The sequence below is a fragment of the Melozone crissalis genome, unplaced genomic scaffold (genome assembly GCF_028551555.1).
Source record: "Melozone crissalis strain CALT ecotype California unplaced genomic scaffold, PUWL_Pcris_2 ptg000012l_1, whole genome shotgun sequence".
NCBI lineage: Eukaryota > Metazoa > Chordata > Aves > Passeriformes > Passerellidae > Melozone > Melozone crissalis.
In genome coordinates this window covers 13,609,260-13,619,921 of record NW_026535790.1, presented here as the reverse complement: position 1 = coordinate 13,619,921, position 10,662 = coordinate 13,609,260, and the positions used below count along the sequence as shown (strand labels likewise).

At 57.9% G+C, this 10,662-nt stretch overlaps 1 protein-coding gene across 1 annotated transcript in view; it reads left to right on the top strand.

Moving 5' to 3' along the window:
• The first annotated feature begins 3,057 nt into the window (after positions 1–3,057).
• The window catches only part of KCNJ12 (potassium inwardly rectifying channel subfamily J member 12), a 29,222-nt gene continuing 21,617 nt past the window's right edge, over positions 3,058–10,662 (top strand). Inside the window, exon 1 of the mRNA XM_054270945.1 lies at positions 3,058–3,251. The gene's annotated coding sequence lies outside the window, so the exon portion shown is untranslated. The remainder of the gene's footprint in view (positions 3,252–10,662) is intronic.

Below are 10,662 nucleotides of genomic sequence, written 5' to 3'. Positions count from 1 at the left end.
CCCATTGGAGCAGATGGGCGAGATGGCCACAGGAGCACACCCCTGCCCTGTGGGATTTGTGAGCAACCCTGCACCTTTTGGTGCTCAGCAAACCCAGCTTCCCTGCAATCCAGCTGCTAGGTTTTCAGAAGGGCTGGAGGACAGTGGGCTGTGTCCCTGGGGTGTGCAGGACCGGCTGGTGGCACCGATCCGAGCGGCCACCAGGAGGATGGGTGACTTAGCACGTTTCCCCATCCCCGCCTCCCCCTCGGCCTCCTCCTCCTCTGGGAGCCCTGACATTAATGCAGCGAGAGGGGGGGATTTATGGACGGCAGCCCTCCAATCGGGCCATCCATCCTGATTAAATTAGCCCTAATGGCTCAGCGCTGACTCGCGAGCTCACGGCCCCGCGCAGCCGCGCTCGCTCGCCAGGGCTCGATTGGAGCACCCCCATTCCAGCCCCTCATCCTCCTCCCCTCACCTGGACAATTCCCAAAAGAGTGGTTTGGGGCAGGGGGAGGTTGGATCCTGGCTGGAGCTGTTCCCTGGATGGGAGCCCACGGAACATGGGGGTCCCCAGGGCTGCGGTCCTGTGCTGACAGAAGTGGACAATGAGCTTCTCCCCACGCGGGTGGGAAAACATGGGGAACTTCTCCCCAAAAGCAGAGGGAATCTGGGGTTACAGGGATGGAAGTCCCAGGCTATTCATTTGCATTTCCTGTAGCAAACTTGGGAGAGAGGGATAAGCCACCAGCATGGGCAGGTGATGGGAACACCAGCCTGGCCAGTTGTGGCTGCCCAGCTTCACCCAGCCCCAGTCTCGGACTGGGAACCCTGAATCTGCTCCCCTCACCCCAGTGGGTGCCCCTGGCCCATGGCCAGTCTCCCAGCCCATCTCTGCAGCCAATCTTTTAATCTATTTTTGAAGGGAGTGTCAGGAACTTTGGTCTGGCACCTCTGGCTGGGCACTGGGGCAGGAAGGTATTTGGGAAGCTTTCCATGGGCATGCTGGGGTGACAGGAGAGCTGGTGTGTGAGGGGCTGCCTGACAGACAGAAAGGAGCAGTGTTTTGGGGTCAGGATGTCCCTGGGTGGTCTTTACAGGACCACCATGCTCAGTGTGTGAGCTGGTGTCCCCTTTGATCTGCAAATCCCAAATCCCTGCTGTTACCTGAGTATCCATCAGGGCTGGGGCAAGGCCCTGCAGCGCTTTTCATCCTGGGATTTTGGTGTTGGTTAAAATTCAGTGTTTCTGAGGTTTGTGGAATGGGGTGAGATGGGACAAGCCAAGGTGGAGAGGGGAGTGGAGGCAGCACTGGAAGCATTGCCCTGAGGTGCTCTGGGGTATTTGGGAGCAGTGAAGGAGCAATCTCCATCTCAGGAGAGGATGGGAGCTGAGCACCAGGAGAGTCACTGCTCCAGGATGCTGTCGAAAGAGAGAAGGAGGAATTGCTGGTCCCAAACTTGTGGTGGGAACCATGGAAAAGTGAGGGAGAGGCTGCCAAAGAGCAGGGGAGGAGGCAGCCTCTTCATGTGCCGTGTTCTGTGGGGTTTCATGTTTTCTCTGTGACCTGCCAGCTCGTGACAGCCACGCTGAGCAGCGCCGAGCATCGCTGGCGAGGCTGGAGGTCTCCTGGCTGTGATTTCTTTTCTTTCTTTTTTTTTTTTTTTTTTGTGAACAAAGCCTGTGAATCCCCAAAAAAGGAGCAGGCAGCAGCCCTGGGATCTCGTGGGTGACCGAGTGTGGAGGAAGTGTAGCAAAAATTACAGACAGTGGCTGGTTTGCATCTCCCTCTGGCTGGGAGCCAGCCGGGGTTGTGAGCCCACTGCAGCATCCCTGTGCCTCCCTCTCCCCTCCACGGGGGAAGGTTTCACTTTGACCCCCTCAAAAAGGCCTCGCTGTTATAAGGATAGTGTGACCTGGAGGCACCCAAAGCCTCCCAAATGGCTTAAAATAATGCTCACCCCCAAAGAAACAAACTTGGACTCCAGTCAACCTTTCGAAAAGAAATAAATAAAAATCCCCGCCTGCAATAAAAAGAAGTGGCTCCAATTCTCAGCCCTCCCTCTCCCCCCATCTCCCCTCCCCACACATATACAACTCCCTGCCCCTTAAACCAGCCCAAAGTGAAGCCTTCAGGGACGCTGTCCCACCATCGATTTTCCATGGAAGGTGCCTAGCGAGGATGATGATGGGCTGCAGGGCTGCTGCCCCCCGAGCAGCGCGGGGGAGCTGAGATGCATCCATCGGGAAGGGGCTGTTGCTTCCCGGCTCTGTGCCTGCCGGGCTAGGAAAAGCTAGGAAGCCATCAAGGTAGAGGAGAGGAAGAAGAAGAAGAAGAAGAGGAAGAAGCAGCAGCAGAAGGGCCGAAGGGCTGGGGCGAAGCAGCCATTAGGAAAGTGCTGATGCAGAGGTTCCCTCGTGTCTACGGGCAGAGTTGGAGGAGTTGCTGTTCGCGGACAAAGGCAGCAGGAGGGAGTGGAGCTTTGTAGAAGCCGGAGCCTGTCTCACTGGGTGTCTGTGTTTCATTCCCTGTCAAAAAGCCTGGGAGCTGGTGGGGGGAAAAAAGCAGGGAAGCAGCGGCGAGCTGCAGCGCTCGCTCAGGATCAGATAGCAGGGAAACCAATAGCGGCGAGAAAAAAAAAAAAAAAAAAAAAAAAAAAAAAAAAAAAAAAAAAGAGAAAACCAACCCACAGCAACCAACCAACCCACCCACCCTCCACGCTGAGGCTGGAACAGGCAGGTCCCTGCCAACTCCACAGCACGCAGCAAGCAGGGAAGAAGGGAAGAAGTCCACCCTCCCCGGGCAGGAGCGGAGTTGAGCCCGAAGGATATTTGATGACACTTTGGCTACGATGGGTCCCCCAGCATCTTCCAGAGCCCATTTGAGGGTGAAGGCTCCGAAAGCGCAGAGGGAGTTTGAAGCTAAATTCACCTGAGTCTGGATCTCTTGGTCGCTGGGATTTATCTGTTTTTCTTTTTTTCTCCACGGGGAAACCGAACCAAGAAAAAAAGCGAGTTTGCTTTTTTTTTTCCCCCTTTTTTAAAAATCTCCCTCCTTTTTTTTTTTTTTTTTTTAAATTTCTTTTTTTTTCTTTTGGAAGAAGATATTTTTTTTCCCCTGTGGTTGGAATGGAGGGGTTGGGTCTGTGCCTAAGAAGCAGCAGCCGAACGTCGGTCCTGGGAGAAAGCCGAGTGGATGTGGGGTGCCCTGCCAGCTAACTGTCCAGGAGCTGCAGCCCCACGGCCCGAGGGGCTGGATGCAGTGAGAGGTAAGTGCCGGCTCCGGTGCCTGCCCACCACGGCTCCTCCAGCTCCGTCTCAATCCCAAGTCAGAGGCAAAAACAGCAGTCTCATAGTGAGTCAATCACTTCCACCTATTGCAGCCCTGATGGAGAAATAAGACGGGGAAGTTTCGCAGCGCCGGCTCCACGGGGAAAGTTCCCCCTCACCCCTGTGCCCCAAATGCCAGTTTTTGGGGGGGGGGATGCTTTGTCAAGCGGCGTCACCGTGCCAGTGCCATGGGCCCCCTCCCTGCCCAGGCAGCATTGAGGGTATTGCTGCTGCTTTTTGGGTTCCTCTCCGTGCTCCCGCTCCCCTCTGCTCGCTTCCCCCCGGCCAGCTCGCTTCCTCACCCAAAACTTTTGCACAGCGGCTGTTTTGGGCGATGCCCACGCGGGGTTGTGCCCCTCGGTGCCCACACAGGGATGTTCACACGTTGGTGTGACACACACACACAGCTCCTGACCCTCCTATCCCCAGCTCCCCGGGCCCTGCCGGCGGGGACGCGCTTGGCGTGAGCCCGGGAGCTGCGGGGCTGGGGGGGCTTGGGAGGCAAACTGCAAAGCACAGGGAAAAACCCGAGCGAGCCGAGCCCGGCAGAGCAGCAGCAGCAGCAGCAGCAGCAGCAGCAGCAGCAGCATAATTGCATCACTGTAATAGTATCGGCGCTGAGCACGAGCCAGGCGAGTAAAATTGTCCAGAAAATGAGCTGTACTAAAGTGCCTCCAGTTAGCAGCACCTGCACGCCTTCACTGGGTGCTCGAGGCCGTTCGTATTTTTAGAAGTCTCTCTTAATTATAGAGCAAAGAGTGTGAGAGGGAAAATGGTGTGTATTTAGCAGCATTCCCGGACAGTTTTGCAGTGAATATGAGCACAAAATCACCAAATAGGGTTTATTTTCTTCCCCCCGCTTTGCACTTGTGATTTTGAACCACCTGTTTTGCTGTGGTGTCAGCAAACGAGGGCTGGGTTCTCTTCTTTCCTGTTCTTAGAAAGCGTGGCGTGACTTTGCCCGTGAAAAAGATGGGAAGCGGTCATGCTGCCTTCCCTCTGCACCCCAAATCCACCCCAATTTCTGACATCTTCCCATTCCCATCCCAGGGGTGATACTGCTGGGGACAGGGCGCTCACATGTTGGCGCCGGGTCCTCTGCAAGCAGCAGAGAGCTGGGGATGTTTTACAGGTCACTGTGGAAAAAAATCCACAACAAGCCCTGCAACAACTCGTTTTGCTTCTACAAACCTTCTTCCCCTCATCCCCTTCTCTGCAAAACTTTCCAGGGCCTTTTGTTTGGAACAGCAGGTGAAATTCCCTTTGTGTGAGCACAAAGCAATGAAGCCACCAGAAAATAATGAAAACAAGACTTAAAAAAAAATTTAAAAAAAAAAAGAAAATCCTTGCCTGCTCTTTTCAGGCCTGGAAGAACAGCGAGCGCTCCCATCCATGCCAGATAAGCTTAATAAAGCTCTGGCTTTGCTGGGGAAGGCACTGTAAAGGCCACTTTACTTCTTGCCTCTGATCCAAAACACACTTTGAAATCCTGTGTTGCCTCTGCTGCTCTTTACCCAAAGGAGTTGCTTTGCCTGTGAAGTCAAAGCAGTTTTTTCCTTAGCGCTGGAATGACCCGGTGGGGGTTATGGCAATTCCCGTGGGACCAGCTGGGTTGGGATTTTGGTGTCACCCTGACTCTGGTGCCGCGGTGCTCTGTAGTTTTTGGTGGTGTCACAGTGGGGTTTTCCCCTGTCCCTGCTGTCTGGGGCAGCTCCACCAGCAGCGCAGCAGAAATGCTCCTGCTGCGGATAAACTTCGGGGGAGCAGCACCGTGAGCTGAAACCTGGCATTTCCACCCAATTCCTGCCAGCTTTAGGGGCTCTTAGGGTGAGAATGTGCTTGAGAGACAAGGGAGCCTCACCCAACCCCTGTGCAGGGGGAGCAGGGCTGGGTTGGCAGTTTTGGGGGTGCTGCCTGCAGCAGGAGTGGGACAGTCCTGTCCTGCTCTCCTGTCACCGCTCGGGTGTGTGGCACTTGGAGGGGACACCTTATGTAAGCAGCGATGGCAGCGCCGTGCCCTGGCCGTGCCACCCTGCTCTGCCCCTGCCAGGCCCCGTCCTGAGGGTCCCCTCTGGGTGCAGGAGCTGCTGGATCACTGTGGAAGGAGCACAACCCCCCTGTCAGGGCAAACAGCCCCAAGCCCAGGGTTTGCCTGTGGGTTTTGCAGAATTCATGGCTGTACCCTTCCCGGTGCTGGCTCTGCCATCCCCAGCCCTGGGGAGGTGGCACCAGGCTCAAGCCCCTTTCTGGGCTCTTTTGCACCCGTTGGTTAAGTCCAGCCCTGTTTGGGTTTGGCAGTGCAGGGCAAGGGCTGGCTCACATGGATGAGGAGGGAGAAATTGTCCCCTGAGTGTGGGGACACTGTGGCAAAGGACCTGTGTCCCTGTCCCAGATCATGAGACTCCATCCCCCTGAGTGCCCAGTGCATACCCAGCCACCTGCCCTGGCCCTGGTGTGCCTGAAATGGAGGAAAAAAGAGGAAAAAATGAGCATTAGGGTCTTGGGAAGCCCCTGTGCCCCAGGGAGCAGAGCTCGGTGGGTGTCTCATCACTCCAGCTCCACTCTGGCTTCTGAGTTGGGGTGCAGGGGAGAAAGGTGGGAGTGTGGTGGCAGGGAGGCTCCCAGTGCTGCTCTGCACAGCTCTGGGTGACAGTGGGCTTGTCATCTCACAGGGATGTGCCCCTTTTTCACCATTCCTGGCTCATTCCTGGCTTGTTCCCTGCTCCCAGCTGGGTCCTGCAGTCCCAGCTTGATCCCAGTTCCCAGCTCACTCCCTGTTCCAGCTTGCAGTGAGGCAGGGCTGCCGGTGGGCGATGGATTCCTTGCAAAGCTCTCTCAGATTCCCCCGTTGGACTTTTGAAGCATCTGGTATCACTATCTCAGCGTCATTATGAATTAATTAACATTAATTTCCTGCTCTGGTATCTCCCATTGCTGGGACCTTTAGCCTGGGCTTTTTTCTCCTCCTCCCTGACATCCTCAAACAGAAATGGCCAGATCCAGACAGTGCCTGACAGCAAACCAGAGAGAAATCACCTAACTGGGAAATGGAGGGGTTTTGGGGTCCGCATCCCGCACCAAGGCAGGGGATGCTGCCGGGATCCCGATGCTCTGGTAGCCAGGATAAGGCTGATCCTGTGGGTGCTGCCAGCCCTGTTTGCCCCCTGGCCATGCCCCCAGCATGAGGATGGGAGTTTGGGGATGGGTGATGCCAGCTGTGCCACCCCTCACCTCCGTGTCCCCGCAGGGATGCAGGGCAGGTGGGGCCAGGGCTGTCCCGCAGGGGAAGGATTTTCCCTCCAGCTCTGGGAAATCCTGCTCGTGGCTCCCCAGCCTGTGCTGGAGGCACCAGGGGTGTTCCTCCTCTCTGGGATGCTGCTCCAGGGACGCTGATCCCAAGGAGGGTGATGGCAGGGATGCTGTCACAGGGATGCTGTCACAGGGATGTTGTCACAGGGATGCTGACCCTCCGGATTTGTGAGGATGGGGATGCAGATGCAGCAGGCTGGGATCAGGGCTGGATCCTTTGCATCCTGCTCCGTGAGTCACCCCGGGGGAGGCACAGCCCGGCAGTCACAGCCTGACCCTGGCTCCTTCCCTGAGCCCTCACCTGCCCGGCTGAGCCCTGGAGAGCCCAGAGGGACTCAGTGGGATGTGGGTGCAGCACCCGCTGCCTCCCAGCCCCATCCCACCCTCCCATGCCCCATCCCCTGCCCCACAGCGGCCCAACCCTCCTGTCCCCCCAGTGCCACCCCCGTGTGCCCCACAGCAGTGCCACAGCATCCCTAGAGCCACCCCAGCCCCTCCTTGCAGTGTGGGCTGGGCTGGGGGGGTTTCCCCCAAACTCCCCAGCCCCGGGGTGGGGGTGGCAGCCCCGGGGGGGGGCCGGGGGACAACCCTGGTGTCCTACATCCCCCGAGCTGGCTGGGGCTTACGTAACGGCCGTGCTGCAGTGTGTGCTCCGCTCAGCGCCAGTGCCACCGGCGGAGCTGCAGCGCGAGCCCGGCTCCCGGGAAATTCGCTTTTTGGGGACGGGGGGAGGCAGGGGGACACCTGCAGGGGAGCTGAGCTCCGGGGAGGGGCAGCATCTGGAGGGGGTGGTTGGTAGGGCTGGCTGGGTGTGGGGTTGGGGTGTGTGCTCACAGCCCCGTCTGGCAGTGACCTTGAGGGTCAGAGGGGCCCTGGATGGCAGCAGGAGGAGGGGTTGGAGATGGGGACAGCAGAGAGGGCACTGTCCTGGTCCTAAGCCAGAGGTGAGGTTGGAGTCCCTGCTGCACCCCCTGCTACCCACAGTGCTGCCTGTCCCCTCTCGGAGAGCACTGTGCAGGTGGGGAAACTGAGGCAGGGGCTGTGCCGTGCTGTGGGGAGCGGGTACCAGGGACCCTCTGGATGGGGAGGGGATGGGGAATTAGCAGCTCCTCAGAGAACCCTGGCTTGGAGGTGCCCCAGCTCAGCCCAAGCTCTGCCCCCAGAGCTGGTGTCCCCAATCAGGGCTGGCACTCGGGGCAGCCTGGCAGGGAGGGGCAGCTCGGGGTGTGTGTGACATGCCAAGGGCCATGGGGGGACACCAGGCTGGCTGCAGCACCCTTGGTGTCCCCAGCTTGAGTTCCCAGAAAGGCACAGGGTGCAAAGCAGGGAGCTGCAGGGAGAGACCTCCCTGCAGGCTGTGCCAAGGCCGTGGTGTGGCAGGGACCAGTGTGTCACCCCTGTGTCACCAGTGTGTCACCGTGCCTGACCGCTGCCAAGTGCCGGGGTGCACCTGGGATCTGACCCAGCCCTGGGGGCTGTGGGTGGGCTCAGGGTGCTGGCAGCAGCCCAGGGGCTCAGGTGGCACCTGCTGCAGGCACCTCCAGCTGCAACGTCACCTCAGTCCCTCTCTGGCCCAGCTCTGCTCCAGCACAGCTCTCTGGAAGCATGAGGAGGGTTTGTGTCCCACTGCTCACCCCGTGCTGTGGGGACCTGGTGGGTCCCTGTCCCTTCCTGCTCGTGCAGGGCCATCCAGTGCCACCAGCAGCTGGGCTGTGCCTCTGTGGTGCCTCACAGCAATGCCACCACCTGTGGGTGCCACCAGGCAGCATGGATGTCACTGTGGGAAATCCCAGTGTGATCCCAGTGTGAAATACGTGGTGTCATCCCTCAGTGACAGCCTGGGTGGGCCCAGGGACCGAGGCAGTGAGACCACCCTTCTCTATCCCCCTTTGCCCCTCGTTCCCAGGCTCAGCTGGCATTTCTGCCAGGGCTGGGTGGGATGGAGCCCCAGCACCTCCTCATCCTCCTTGAGGGCACACGCTGTGCTGGGCACAGGGACCCCACACCCCGAGGCCAGGGGGAACCAAGGACACCAGTGAGCTCATCCCTCCTGCCCGGGCTGGGAAAATCATTGCATTGTGCTCCCTGAAAGAGGCTCAAAGGCCTTTGGTTCCCTTTTAGGATGTGGCTGGAAAGGAGCCACCAAAACAAATGCCAGGAAAAATAAGGCTTCAGTAGTGGCTACTTTCTTCTTGGGGTCTGAATGTGGGTCGCTCACCTCACTTGGGGAGCCCCCAGAGCTTGAGCTGTAGGGATGAAACTCACCCCGACAGAGGCCCTTCATTTCTGCCAAATTCCAACCTGTTGGATGATTCAAATGTTAAAGAGAAGTCTCTGGGTTGTGCTGCTTTGTCCCTGCAGCTCAGGGGAGCCCTGGCACAGCCCCTGGAGGGCTGGGGCACCTGGCACGGTGGGATCCTGCCCCCCAGCCAGGCTGGGCTCTCCGCTGGGCTCAGAACACCCTCCACAGCTCGTCACACCCATGGGCCAGCTAATCTGCATCTGACAGCGAGTCATCCTTCCCACCGTGCCGAGGGCTGCGCTGACAGTGTGCCTGAAGGGGCTGATGAATTAAGTGCATCTTATAAATACACCAGATATTAAAATCCCCGTGTAATTACAGTGCAATGGATTGTGTGCGGTGCTGAAGGGGAAGCAATTCAGCAGAGCAAAGGAATTACAGAGAGAGGCATCACTGCTCTGCTGGGGTAGAGCAGGGGCTGCTTTGGGGCTGCAATGAGAGGCCCCAGAGCTCTGCTGGCGTCCAGGGCTTGTCTGGGACTCTGCAGGGATTGGGGACGTTGAGCTGGACCTGCAGAGTTTCGTGGGAGGGAGTGAGAGAGGGCTGAGCTCTGCTTCATCCCTTGCTCTCCCAGGGAGGAAGGCACCTGCTCCCAGTCTGCCTCTGGCCACACAGATCCACAAGCTCTGGCCATTGCTCACTCCAGCATCCCACTGCTCCCATGTGTGACCAGCACTCAGTGCTTGAGCAGATCTAAGACAAGAGAACCTGATTTCCCCCTTTTCCTTTCCTTTCCTTTCCTTTCCTTTCCTTTCCTTTCCTTTCCTTTCCTTTCCTTTCCTTTCCTTTCCTTTCTCTTTCCTCTTTGTTATCTTCATTCCTTTCCTTTCTTTTTTCTGTCACCCCCTTCTCTTTTCCCCTTCTGTTTTTTGTTTGGATTTTTTGTTGTTGTTGTGTGTTTTGGGGTTTTTTTTCCCCTGCTTTTCCTTTTCCCTCTCCTTTTCCCCTTTCATGCTCCACATTCCCAGCCCCAGGAGCTGCAGGTGTGTGATCTCCAGGCAGAGGCTGCTCCAAGTGGTCAAACACCCCATCCCATCACTCACATCCCCACATTCCAGCACAGGGGGGATTTTTTGGTGCTTTCAGCCCCCCTGGCCCGGGGAGGGGGTGCCACCTGCCAGGACCTTGTGGTCAGAGTGTCCCCAGCCCGGTTTGGCTGCGGGGCTGCCGGAGCAAAGGCTTCGCCTTAATGAGCCGGTGCTGCTCGGCTCGTTAATGATGTGGAGCGGCGCCATCGGCAGACAATTAGGGAGTGCTGTCCCGGGCTCTAATGAGGGCACAGAGCGAGCCTGGGGGTGCTGTGAGAGGCTGTAGGATGCTGTGGGATGCTGTGGGGTGTGCTGGGGTGCTCTGGGATGCTGTGGGATGTTGTAGGGTGCTGTAGGAAGCTGTGAGATGCTGTGGGATGCTGTGGGGTGCTGTAGGATGCTGTGGAACGCTGTGGGATGCTGTGGGGTGTATTGGGATGCTGTGGGGTGCTGTAGGATGCTGTGGGATGCTGTAGGAATCTGTGGGATGCCGTGGGGTGCATTGGGGTGCCATGGGGTGCCACATGTGTGGGCACAGAGCTGGGCTGTGCCAAGACACCCACCTGGCAGCACCAATGACCCATCCCACCACCACCCACAGCACTGCTTCCTCCTCATCCTCTTCTTCCTCCTCCTCTTCCCCCTCCCCAGAAGGGTCAAGAGTCACACAGGATGTTATCCCCGTCATGTCCCCATCCCACACTTGGTGAG